This window comes from Anolis sagrei, chromosome 8 (assembly GCF_037176765.1).
Source record: "Anolis sagrei isolate rAnoSag1 chromosome 8, rAnoSag1.mat, whole genome shotgun sequence".
NCBI lineage: Eukaryota > Metazoa > Chordata > Lepidosauria > Squamata > Dactyloidae > Anolis > Anolis sagrei.
In genome coordinates, this window is record NC_090028.1 from 14,939,672 (window position 1) to 14,952,140 (window position 12,469).

General features: G+C 43.1%; 1 pseudogene; it reads right to left on the bottom strand.

Moving 5' to 3' along the window:
* Positions 1-2,330: 2,330 nt before the first annotated feature.
* Positions 2,331-3,693, bottom strand: LOC137097544 (nucleoporin NUP42 pseudogene; annotated as a pseudogene).
* Positions 3,694-12,469: the final 8,776 nt, after the last annotated feature.

Consider the following 12,469-nt stretch of genomic DNA (forward strand, 5'->3'; position numbering starts at 1 on the left):
AACTTTCAAATTGCATCGTGAATGGAAATAACAGGCCCCATGCAACAGACAGCCAAGACTCTGTTGCTAGTAACAGCCATAAGAAGAATTCTTCAATGAATGAAATGGAGTTCATAAGACAGGAACCATGAGAGATTTCCCAGAAGATCGAGAGATTTTATTAGATTTTTTTCACAAGATGAAGAGAATATGTTGGAGTCCATAGAAGAACAATAAATATTGAACCTCTTATAGAAATGGAAGTAATGTCCACAGTTGGGACACCTTGAGCAATTGCAAAGCCCAGTTTGGCTCCAGAACAAAGGAATGAAATGTATGCTCTGGAAAACAAGTCAAAGATGAGAAGTAGTACACAAAGAGAAGATAGGACAGTTAAAAGAACCCGATGACTAGGCTGGCAGTAGGGTTCCTGGATAGGTAGATTGACTCCCAAAAAGATGTACCAGATTCACAGTCATCTCTCTTTGCAAGGTTGTTGTTACTCAATGAACTGTCAAATTTAGAAGACTATTTATTATTTATTTTATTTCCTGCATTTCTACCCCGCCCTTCTCAACCCCCGAGGGGGGGACTCAGGGCGGCTTACAAAGGCACAATTCGATGCCAATATAAACATAACAATGGATAAAACATATAAACAGCAATTATAACAATTAAGACAGTCAGTTCATACATCAAAATCAATTTAAAAAATCTAAAACTCAGCGTTCACCATCTCAGAATCCGTAAATTCATTCCACATTGTCAGTACCATCGATTCTGGTCGTCATTGTCCTTATCCAATTGCCAGATTGCCCAAAAGCCTGGTCCCACAACCATGTTTTTAATTTCCTTCTGAAAGAAAGGAGGGATGTCGATGACCTAATTTCCCCGGGTAGTGAATTCCACAGGGGAGGGGCCACCACCGAGAAGGCCCTGCTCCTCGTCCCCACCAATCTCACTTGTGATAGAGGTGGGGTCGAGAGCAGGGCCTCCCCAGAAGATCTCAAACTCCGAGGTGGGACGTAGAGGGAGATGCGTTCGGACAGGTACGCTGGGCCGGAGCCGTATAGGGTTTTGTAGGTCAAAACCAGCACTTTGAATTGTGTTCGGAACTGGATCGGCAGCCAGTGGAGCTGACATAACAGAGGGGAGGTATGCTCCCTGTATGATGCTCCGGTGACTAATCTGGCTGCCGCCCGCTGGACTAATTGAAGTTTCCGAACAGTCTTCAAAGGCAACCCTACATAGAGTGCATTGCAGTAATCTATTCGGGATGTAACAAGAGCGTGGACCACTGTGGCCAGATCCAACTTCCCAAGGTACGGGCGCAGCTGGTGCACAAGTTTTAATTGTGCGAAAGCTCTCCCGGCCACCGCTGAGACCTGGAGTTCCAGGCTCAGCGATGAGTCCAGGATCACTCCCAAGCTGCGAACCTGCGTCTTCAGGGGGAGTGTAACCCCGTCTAGCACAGGCTGTAACCCTATGCCCTGTTCGGCCTTACAACTGACCAGTAGGACCTCTGTCTTGTCTGGATTCAGTTTCAATTTGTTAGCTATGAGAACATGTCCATGTCTTAGGGTGGACATAGATGCGTAAGAATGGAATAATGACGCTCACAGAGTTCTTACCAGGGAATGGAACAATAGGATGAAGCTGGATATTTAAAGTGAAGTACAGTACAGGTCAAAGAATCCTAATTAATCTCATTTCTCCTCTTACTTCTTAAATACATCAAATACCCTGCATCTTTTCTAGTCAGGTAAATTGGGAGGACAAGTTGCAAGTGGACGATCCAACTAAGAGAATGACCACAGGCTGGATTCTGATAGCTGGCACACAACCATGATACTTGCGTCAATGGTACTTAACACCACACAAGTTGAGAATAATTAATTCTTAAAATGCAAGATAAATGCTGGAAATGTGGTATTCAGGAGGGCAAGTTCTACACATGTGGTGGGCATGCGAGAAAGCAAAGAATTATTGGAAAGTGATACAGGAAACATCCCAGAAGATACTCAACATCAAATTACAACAGAAGCAAGAATACTTTCTACTAGGAACAGTAGATATGGATCTAGAAACAAAGACATTCTCTTCAATAATATAATGAGAGCAGCCATAATTGTCTATGCTAGATATTGGAGAACAGGGGAAGTTCTAACAAAAGTTATGGGAATTATGGACAAGCTAATGTTATTATTAACAAACAATCAAGGAAAGGCTATGAAAATGATGGATTGGAAACCATGAATTTAGAGAAAAAGGTTATGATATTATAACTTAATTTTAAACTATATTTTGTGCTTCACTCTATGTTTATTGCAAAGCTATATTGTGTTATGCAATCTTCATGGACTTCAATGCCCATACCACAATTAAATCAAATAGATCTTTCCTTAGGAGAAATTAATTTTCTACACCAACGCTTGTGAGGTAGAGAAATATTTTTTGAAGGCTTACTGCTTCTGCATCTGATTAAAAACAATGTAGGAAGACGTTGCCACAGTGAACTGCATACTTAAAAGTTCGAGCGGTGGAGGCTTTAAAGGAATGTTTCCTAAAGTGAACTTTTTGGCTTCAAATTGCTTCGGTTCTTCCTCAGAGAGCTCATTCTTTGGTGTGAACTGCTTTCCTGAAGAAGTGGTGGTTGGGATTGCTGGGGATGCTGATGCTGCCTGGCTGCCAAAGGCGCTTGGTGTCTGCCCAAACGGCGTGTTCCCTGAATCCAAAGCAGGGGGAGCAGTTGCCGTCCCAAATCCCGAAGCAGGGGCTGTGTCTGTAGAACTTGAAGGAAAAGATTTCCCCAAATTTGAAAAGCCAGGAGCTCCAAAACTATAAGATGCTCCTGTGGTCTTAAATGAAAAGGAAGCTGTTGCTGAAGGTGCTGGGTTCCCGAAGCCAACAGAATGGGATGCAGGTGGACGTACGGTGGCCCCTTGAACACTAGCAAGGTTCCCAAAGGCAGGTGCAGAGACGTTACTTGGTTCAGGAGGTGATTTAAAAGAGATGGCTTGAGGACTGCTCTGATTATTCACAGGGAAGGTGGATGTTCCAAAAGCTGGTGGCTGCTGTACTCCAAACCCAAATACAGGCTGTGGTTGAGCAGTTACATTCTTCAATTCTGCAATCAGTCTGGTTTTATTAGACCCATTTATATTCTTCAACTCATGCAATCTACTTCTCCACTGGGTTACTAATTGCTGGATTGAATTGATATAATTCTGAATAGCATTGTTTGCTTGGCAGTTATAATACTCAAGACTCTTCTGGTAAAAAGTCTTGAAAACCTGAAATATTAGGCTTTTCTTTCATTGGGGAATACGTGGAAAACATCCATTGTCCTGAGGATTCCCATATTTCCATGTCTTTCACAATTATTTCTAAGAGTTTCTCTTCGTCATCCTTAATGCCATTGGTACCAACATTGTCACTGGCACCTAGAGCAGCAAACCTGTTTTGAGAAAAACTTGAAGGTCCGCCTTCTCTGTTGCCATTCCAATTAGACGATTTAGAAAAACTAGATGTCTGAATGACATTACTGTATCTCTGATTGTGGCCACTCCATCCTCCTCTTCTCATGGTGTCTTGGTTCTGAGGCAAGGCCTGGCTGGGCCTTCCGTACCGCGGGTGCTCGTTCCAGCACCGCTCTTCGAAGCGGCAGTTGCCTCGCAAGAAATACGGGCACACCCCGCCCGCATTCCACGCCATGGGAGCTCCACCTTCCCTGCCGCCCCTCGCCCTTTCTACCCACTCCTTAACTATATAGAGAAGGACAAAGGGGAATAAAAATAAATAAATAATAAAATAGTCTTAATGATGAAGAAAGAAAAAGAGAAGAATAACATTTGAAGAAGAACAATTACAAGTAAACCATGAAGAAAGGGACTGGAAGACAATACAACCTCTCCCCTTTTTTTCTTTTTCTTTTTCTTTTCTTTTCTTTTCTTTCTCTCTTGGTGTCCCACCCCCACATCTATCTATCTCAATTAGCTTCTTTATCTATATAACTCAATCGTACTTACAATGATTTTTTCAGAGCTACCTGCCTGACCAACAGCACATCTGAAGCTTTCTTTCTCTACTGAAGGAAGCAGGGGAGATTCCAAAATGGAGATCTCAAGCCCAGGAAAAAAGGCGTTCCCTAGACCCAAAGGGATACTTTTCTAAACCAATAACTGCAGAGTGCCTGCAGTCGAGCTTTGCAGACTCTGATACTGTTTAACTTCCAGGGTGCTGCTGGGTCTGTAGCAACCCTGGGGAAATGCAAAGGAACACTATCTCATTTATTTATCATGTCATCCGCAACCAGAACATTGTATTACATTTCTAACAGAACAAAACAAACAAACAGATTAAAACAACACAAATTTTGCAAACTTGATAGCTGATTAAATGTCCTTTGACCAGTATCTGGCCACTTGGAGTGCCTCTGGTGTTGCCGCAAGAAGGTCCTCCATGGTGCATGTGGCAGGGCTCAGGGTGCATTGCAGCAGGTGGTCAGTGGTTTGCTCTTCTCCGTACTCGCATGTCGTGGATTCCTCTTTGTGGCCCCATTTCTGAAGGTTGGCTCTGCATCTCGATGGGCCAGAGCCCAGTCTGTTCAGCGCCTTCCAAGTCGCCCAGTCTTCTTTGTGCCCAGGGGGTAGTCTCTCATCTGGTATCACCCACGGATTGAGGTGCTGGGTTTGAGCCTGCCACTTTTGAACTCTCGCTTGCGGAGGTGTTCCAGCAAGTGTCTCTGTAGATCTAAGAAAACTATTTCTTGATTTAAGTCGTTGACGTGCTGGCTGATACCCAAACAAGGGATGAGCTGGAGATGTCTCTGCCTTGGTCCTTTCACTATTGGCTGCTACTTCCCAGCAGATGTCAGGTGGTGCAATACCGGCTAAGCAGTGCAATTTCTCCAGAGCTGTAGGGCGCAGACACCCTGTGATAATGCGGCATGTCTCATTAAGAGCCACATCCACTGTTTTAGTGTGGTGAGATGTGTACCACACTGGGCATGCGTACTCAGCAGCAGAGTAGCATAGCGCAAGGGCAGATGTCTTCACTGTATCTGGTTGTGATCCCCAGGTTGTGCCAGTCAGCTTTCGTATGATATTGTTTCTAACACCCACTTTTTGTTTAATGTTCAGGCAGTGCTTCTTGTAGGTCAGAGACCTACACTATCCCATGCAACTAAGAGGTAATGCAAACTATGCTCCTGGAAGACGGAACACGTACCCACAGGAGCAGTTGGGGAAACAGCCAAGAAAAGATCATGCAAAGTTACATTCTCCCTGTTCCCACAAACCCTCCCAGTGTAGTGCAAGGTGGCTGCAAGGTGGAATCTAAAACTACATGTTTTGAAGATGTCTAGCAGTAGGGGGAAATGGATTAAATTGTTTCTTTTTTGCTTGAGGGAATGAGTAATTTAACACAACATATCCCTAGTATGGACTTCAAAAGGCTGCTCAAGCCTAGAAGTAGAAACTAGATGAAATATTAAAGAAACAAGCTTTAAGCAAGGTGAGGCAGACTGATGCTTATATAACAACATTCAACTTTTTGTGTGTGCTTATGTCTTAATTATAGCAACTCGGAAAGATATATCACCTGAAGCAGGAAGTTGAAGTGAAGGAATTAGGAGATGCTACATACTATCTAGAAATACAGATTGAAAGAGGAGAGTTTTCATTTCTCCCAAACCAAAAGCAAAAGACTGATGAATTCTTAGACTTCAAGATGCCAATGCTGTCATGGTAACACCTTTTCTTAAACATAATGAGAAAAAGCGAACGTCTACAAAACATCAATTTATACAGAACAGCAGTAGGAAAATATCTATACTTATATACTTACAAAAGGCCCGATATTTTTTCTGACATAGGAATTACTATAATAGTGGGTTGTTGTAGGTGTTTTGGGCTATATGGCCATGTTCTAGAAGCATTCTCTCCTGACGTTTCACCTGTATCTATGGCACAACCTTTGAGGATGCTCGCCATAGATCCAGGCAAAACATCAGGAGAGAATGCTTCTAGAACATGGCCATATAGCCCCAAAAACCTACAACAACCCAGTGATTCCAGTCATGAAAGCCTTCGACAATACATTACTATAATCATTTAGGGCCGAACTAGAGTAAAAGTGATGGTTAGATACTAAGCTAAAAGGGACTCAGGGATTTAAACTGGGGCTACTCTTACAACTAAGACATATAGTTTGCAAGCCAGTTTTTAGGCAGGTAGATGCCTCTTACCATATTTTGAACCAAAAAAGTCAGGAGAGGAAATTGATTTATATTTATTGTGTCAGGAGCAAACTAAACAGTTGCATTGCATTTTTAACAAACAAACAGACAAACAAAACACAAAGTTTGCAGGCTTGGTAGTTGATTAAATGTCCTTTGACCAGTAGCTGGCCACTTGGAGTGCCTCTGTTGTTACTATAAGAAGGTCCTCCATTGTGCATGTAGCAGGGCTCAGGGTGCATTGCAGTAGGCAGTCTGTGATTTGCTCTTCTCCACACTCGCATGTCATGGATTCCACTTTGTAGCCCCATTTCTTAAGGTTGACTCTGCATCTCGTGGTGCCAGAGCGCAGTCTGTTCAGCGCTTTCCAAGTCACCCAGTTTTCTGTGTGCCCAGGAGGGAGTCTCTCATTTGGTATCAGCCATTGATTGAGCCTGCCACTTTTGGACTCTTGCTTGCTGAGGTGTTACAGCGAATGTCTCTGTAGATGTTAGAAAACTATTTCTTGATTTAAGTTGTTGACGTGCTTTCTGATTCCCAAACAGGGGATGAGCTGGAGATGTCACTGCCTTTCACTATTGGCTGCTACTTCCCGGCAGATGTCAGGTGGTGCAATACCGGCTAAACAATGTAATTTCTCCAGTGGTGTAGGGCACAGACACCCCGTGATAATGCGGCATGTCTCATTAAGAGCCACATCCACTGTTTTAGTGTGGTGAGATGTGTTCCACACTGGGCATGCATACTCAGCAGCAGAGTAGCATAGCACAAGGGCAGATGTCTTCACTGTGTCTGGTTGTGATCCCCAGGTTGTGCCAGTCAGCTTTTGTATGATATTGTTTCTAGCACCCACTTTTTGCTTGATGTTCAGGCAGTGCTTCTTGTAGGTCAGAGCACGGTCCAGAGTGACTCCCAGATATTTGGGTGCGCTGAAATGCTCCAGTGGGATTCCTTCCCAGGAAATCCTCACAGCTTGGGATGCTTGTCTGTTCTTAAGGTGAAAAGCACATGTCTGTGTTTGAGATAGATTGGGGATCAGATGGTTTTCCCTGTAATAGGCAGTAAGAGCACCTAGAGCTTCGGAGAGCTTCTGTTCAACCATCTCAAAGCTCCCTGCTTGAGCAGTGATGGCACGGGCATCAGCATAGATGAAATTCTGGCAGTCTCTTCTGGCAGTGGCTGGTCATTTGTGTAAATGCTGAACATTGATAGGACTAGGGAATGCCTCTAAAACATGGCCATATAGCCTGTAAAAACCTACAACAACCCAGTGATTCCGGTCATGAAAGCCTTCGACAATACTTTTGATGTTTTACCATCCTTGTGGGAGGCTTCTCTCATGTCCCCGCATGGGGAGCTGGAGCTGACAGAGAGAGCTCAACCTGCTCTCCCCAGATGCAAACCACTGACGTGTTGGTCATCAGTCCTGCTGGCACAAGGGTTTAACCCACTGTGCCACCGGAGACTCCCATTTTCTTTGATATTAGAAATGCTTTGTCAATAGTATAGAAACACTGCAATATTTAAAGCATTCTTTGGTTTAATTACTACTGTTTCAGCATGTAAATATAAACATCTCCTCAGATATCACTGTAGAGTGGGAAAAGGTTCCTGAAGATGGAGAAGTTGTTGAATGGATCTGTCTCTAAGGAATGAGCAATCCCTTCAAGATATCTCACGTCGATACCAGGCAAGATTCTGGAAAAGATTGTTAAGGAAGTGGTCTGCAAACACTTAGAAACAAATGCGGTCATCGCTAAGAGTCAACATGGATTTATCAAAAACAAGTCATGCCAGACTAATCTGATCTCTTTTTTCGATAGAGTTACAAGCTGGGTAGATGCGGGGAATGCCGTGGATGTAGCGTACCTGGATTTCAGTAAGGCCTTCGACAAGGTCCCCCATGACCTTCTGGCAAGGAAACTAGTCCAATGTGGGTTAGGCAAAACTACGGTGAGGTGGATCTGTAATTGGTTAAATGGACGAACCCAGAGGGTGCTCACCAATGCTTCCTCTTCATCCTGGAAAGAAGTGACGAGTGGAGTGCCGCAGGTTTCCGTCCTGGGCCCGGTCCTGTTCAACATCTTTATTAATGACTTAGATGAAGGGTTAGAAGGCAGGATCATCAAGTTTGCAGACGACACCAAATTGGGAGGGAGAGCCAATACTCCAGAGGACAGGAGCAGGATGGAAAACGATCTTGACAGATTAGAGAGATGGGCCAAAACTAACAAAATGAAGTTCAACAGTGACAAATGCAAGATACTCCACTTTGGCAGGAAAAACAAAATGCAAAGATACAGAATGGGGGATGCCTGGCTCGAGAGCAGTACGTGTGAAAAAGATCTTGGAGTACTCGTGGACAACAAGTTAAACATAAGCCAACAATGTGATGTGGCGGCAACAAAAGCCAATGGGATTTTGGCCTGCATCAATAGGAGCATAGTGTCTAGATCTAGGGAAGTAATGCTACCCCTCTATTCTGCTTTGGTTAGACCACACCTGGAATATTGTGTCCAATTCTGGGCACCACAATTCAAGAGAGATATTGACAAGCTGGAATGTGTCCAGAGGAGGGCGACTAAAATGATAAAAGGTCTGGAGAACAAGCCCTATGAGGAGCGGCTTAAGGAGCTGGGCATGTTTAGCCTGAAGAAGAGACGGCTGAGAGGGGATATGATAGCCATGTATAAATATGTGAGAGGAAGCCACAGGGAGGAGGGAGCAAGCTTGTTTTCTGCTTCCCTGGCGACTAGGACGCGGAACAATGGCTTCAAACTACAAGAGAGGAGATTCCATCTGAACATGAGGAAGAACTTCCTGACTGTGAGAGCCGTTCAGCAGTGGAACTCTCTGCCCCGGAGTGTGGTGGAGGCTCCTTCTTTGGAAGCTTTTAAACAGAGGCTGGATGGCCATCTGTCAGGGGTGATTTGAATGCAATATTCCTAATTCTTGGCAGAATGGGGTTGGACTGGATGGCCAATGAGGTCTCTTCCAACTTTTTGATTCTATGATTCTAAGATATCTTGAAGCTGGAGGAATTAACCTTCTATAAAAGTGTGTTAAAGAAAGCTCTATCTGAAGCTATATTATCATTCAAAAAGTGTATCCTCCTTTTGTTTGTCTTCGCAAATGTTTTAATGGAATAAAAAGTGCTTTACAGACAAAATTCATATTACCAAAACCAATTGGGTTTACAATTTGTTTTTATTACTACTAAAGGAGCACTAATTCAAACTCTGCATGCAATATAATGGCACAAAACAACAATAATCTTCTTTTTATGGCTTTAGGCATGTTGAAAAGCTAAGCCTTTGTTGCACTATATAGTGCCCAAATGTCATTATAACCTGAAAAATGTAGCTGACAATCATAATTTATCTTTTTGTTGATGGCCTTATGCTGTTTTCTAACACATAAGTATTCCTCTCCTCTCCCTCAAGCCGAGCAGAAGTTTCCTCCCTTAGTTCAACCTTTGGCAATTAGCCCAAATGTGCTAGAGATCGCAGGCGGATAGATTTTAAGGCAAGTTGTTGGTTAAATATCCTAAACTGGGGGAAAAAATAGAACTTGGGGGAAAACATCTAATTCTTTGTTGTAAGTTTACTGTTGTTTCTGTGTACTATCTTGTATTATTTTGAGGTGTTTGTATTCGTTTGAGGAATTAAATGTTTGCCTTTTGTTTTGTGTCTGTAAATAATAATAATAATAATAATAATAATAATAATAATAATAATAATTTTTATTTATTTATTTGGGGTTCTTTTACCCCGCCCTTCTCACCCCGAAGGGGACTCAGGGCGGCTTACAAAAGGAAAGGCACAATTTGATGCCTGCATCATAAAACAATCATACACAAAATTACATCAATTCACAGTTAACAACAATTCATGCATTATAACCATAAAATCAATAAAATCAATAAAAACCCAATACAAACCCAATTTCTCCTCTTACATGGTCAGCGTTCGTTAACACATAGATCTAGTTTTACGTTCCACTACATCAATCCTGCTGGTCTTACTCGCCTGATTATCTGATTTAATTGCCTGAGTGCCCAAAGGCCTGGTCCCATAACCAAGTCTTCACCCTCCTCCTGAAGGTGAGGAGGGATGATGATGCCCTGATTTCCCCGGGGAGTGAGTTCCACAGGTGGGGGGCTACCACTGAGAAAGCCCTGCTCCTCGTCCCCACCAGCCTCACTTGTGACAGTGGTGGGGTCGCGAGCAGGGCCTCCCCAGATGATCTCAGACTCCGGGGTGGGACGTAGAGGGAGATACGTTCGGACAGATACACTGGACCGGAACCGTATAGGGTTTTGTAGGTCAAAACCAGCACCTTGAATTGTGCTCGGAACTGAATCGGCAGCCAGTGGAGCTGGCACAGCAGGGGGGTGGTATGCTCCCTGTATGTCGCTCCGGTGAGCAATCTGGCTGCCGCTCGCTGGACTAGTTGAAGTTTCTGAACAGTCTTCAAGGGCAACCTCACGTAGAGAGCGTTGCAGTAGTCTATTCGGGATGTAACAAGAGCGTGGACCACCGTGGCCAGATCAGACTTCCCGAGGTACGGGCGCAACTGGTGCACAAGTTTTAATTGCGCAAAAGCTCTCCCAGCCACCGCTGAGACCTGGGGTTCCAGGCTCAGCGATGAGTCCAGGATCACTCCCAAGCTGCGAACCTGCGTCTTCAGGGGGAGTGTAACCCCATCTATATAAATAAAAATGTAATGTTCGTTTGTGGGATTAACAGAACTCAAAAACCACTGGACGAATTGACACCGAATTTGGACACAAGACACATAACAATCCAATGTATGTCCTTCACTCAAAAAAATAATTGATGTTGTCATTTGGGAGTTGTAGTTGCTGGGATTTATAGTTCATCTACAATTAAAGAGCATTCTGAACTCCACCAATGATGGAATTGAACCAAACTTGGCACACAGTTCTCCCATGACCAACAGAAAATACTGGAAGGGTTTAGTGGGCAGTATCCTTTGGTTTTGGAGTTGTAGTTCACCTACATCCAGAGATCACTTTGGACTCAAAAAATGAGGGATCTGGATCAAACTCTACAGCGTAGTTATGTATATGTGTCTCTATAATTAAATATGATTGTATGTGTGTGTATGTATATATATATATATATATATATATATATATGGTTGAATATTATTATATTAACTGTTTTATATTGGTGCATTAAATTTTGCTGTGTCTTGTGCCCTGTGAACCGCTGTGAGTCGCCTCCGGGCTGAGAACAGCGGTATTTATTATTTATTTATTTATTTATTTCTTGCATTTGTTAGCCGCCGCTCTCAGCCCTAGGGCGACTCGCGGCGGCGACTCGCGGCGACTCGCGGTATAGAAGTAAAGTAAAGTAAATAAATAAATAAATAAATATGTATGTGTTCAGGAGGCAAAAGACAGTTATGGATGTACATAAAGGGTTAACCATTTAGACATGGCAGAACTAGGGGGATGGGACCAAGCTCAGCACTCTGAGTTAGGTTGCCATGGAGAAAGGGGTGGAGCCAACTGCACTTACCAGAAGCAGACATTTTGAGGCTTCAGTCCTTTGGTCATCGAGCCAAAGGGAAGGTGGTTCAAATGTGTGGTGAATCAAACTAAGGGAAAGCTTTTAGCCTGAGGGATTTAAATAAGTCAAGGGGACTTATTTAGGTTTGTGGTTTAGCTGTGTGCTAATAGGAGAAGAAATCCCACTGGGAATATTTACTTCAGCAGGAAGCTGAAGGAAGACAAGGGCATTAGCTGACCTTAGTTAATATGTCAAATAAGGAAACATATTTAGAAGTGTAACAACTAAAGAACTAGTTGGTGAAGTAAAAGACATCCTAAAGTTATATTAAGATTTGTTGAAACTGTAACTTGTGAAGCTTTATACTTCAGGAGAAGAAAACTCTGAAACCATTAAGACCCTTCCATACTCCAAATAAACTTTTTCTTGTTTTAGTAACTCAAGTCTCAGTGTACTATTTCAAAGAAAAAAAGGAAAGCTTGCTACACACCAAAAGAAACACTACAGAGTGGTAGCAGTGAATCTATTTGAAAGTAGGGGAATCCATTAATAAACTAAATAGGAAACCCTTATTAATTGGTGGTAGCATAGCCTAGTACCTCATAGATGGTGGCAGCATACTAGATTGATAGAATATCAGAAAATGAAGAGAAAGCCTTTACAACATATATATACACACAAAAAACAGATATATGCAGATTGGGCCACAGCAATG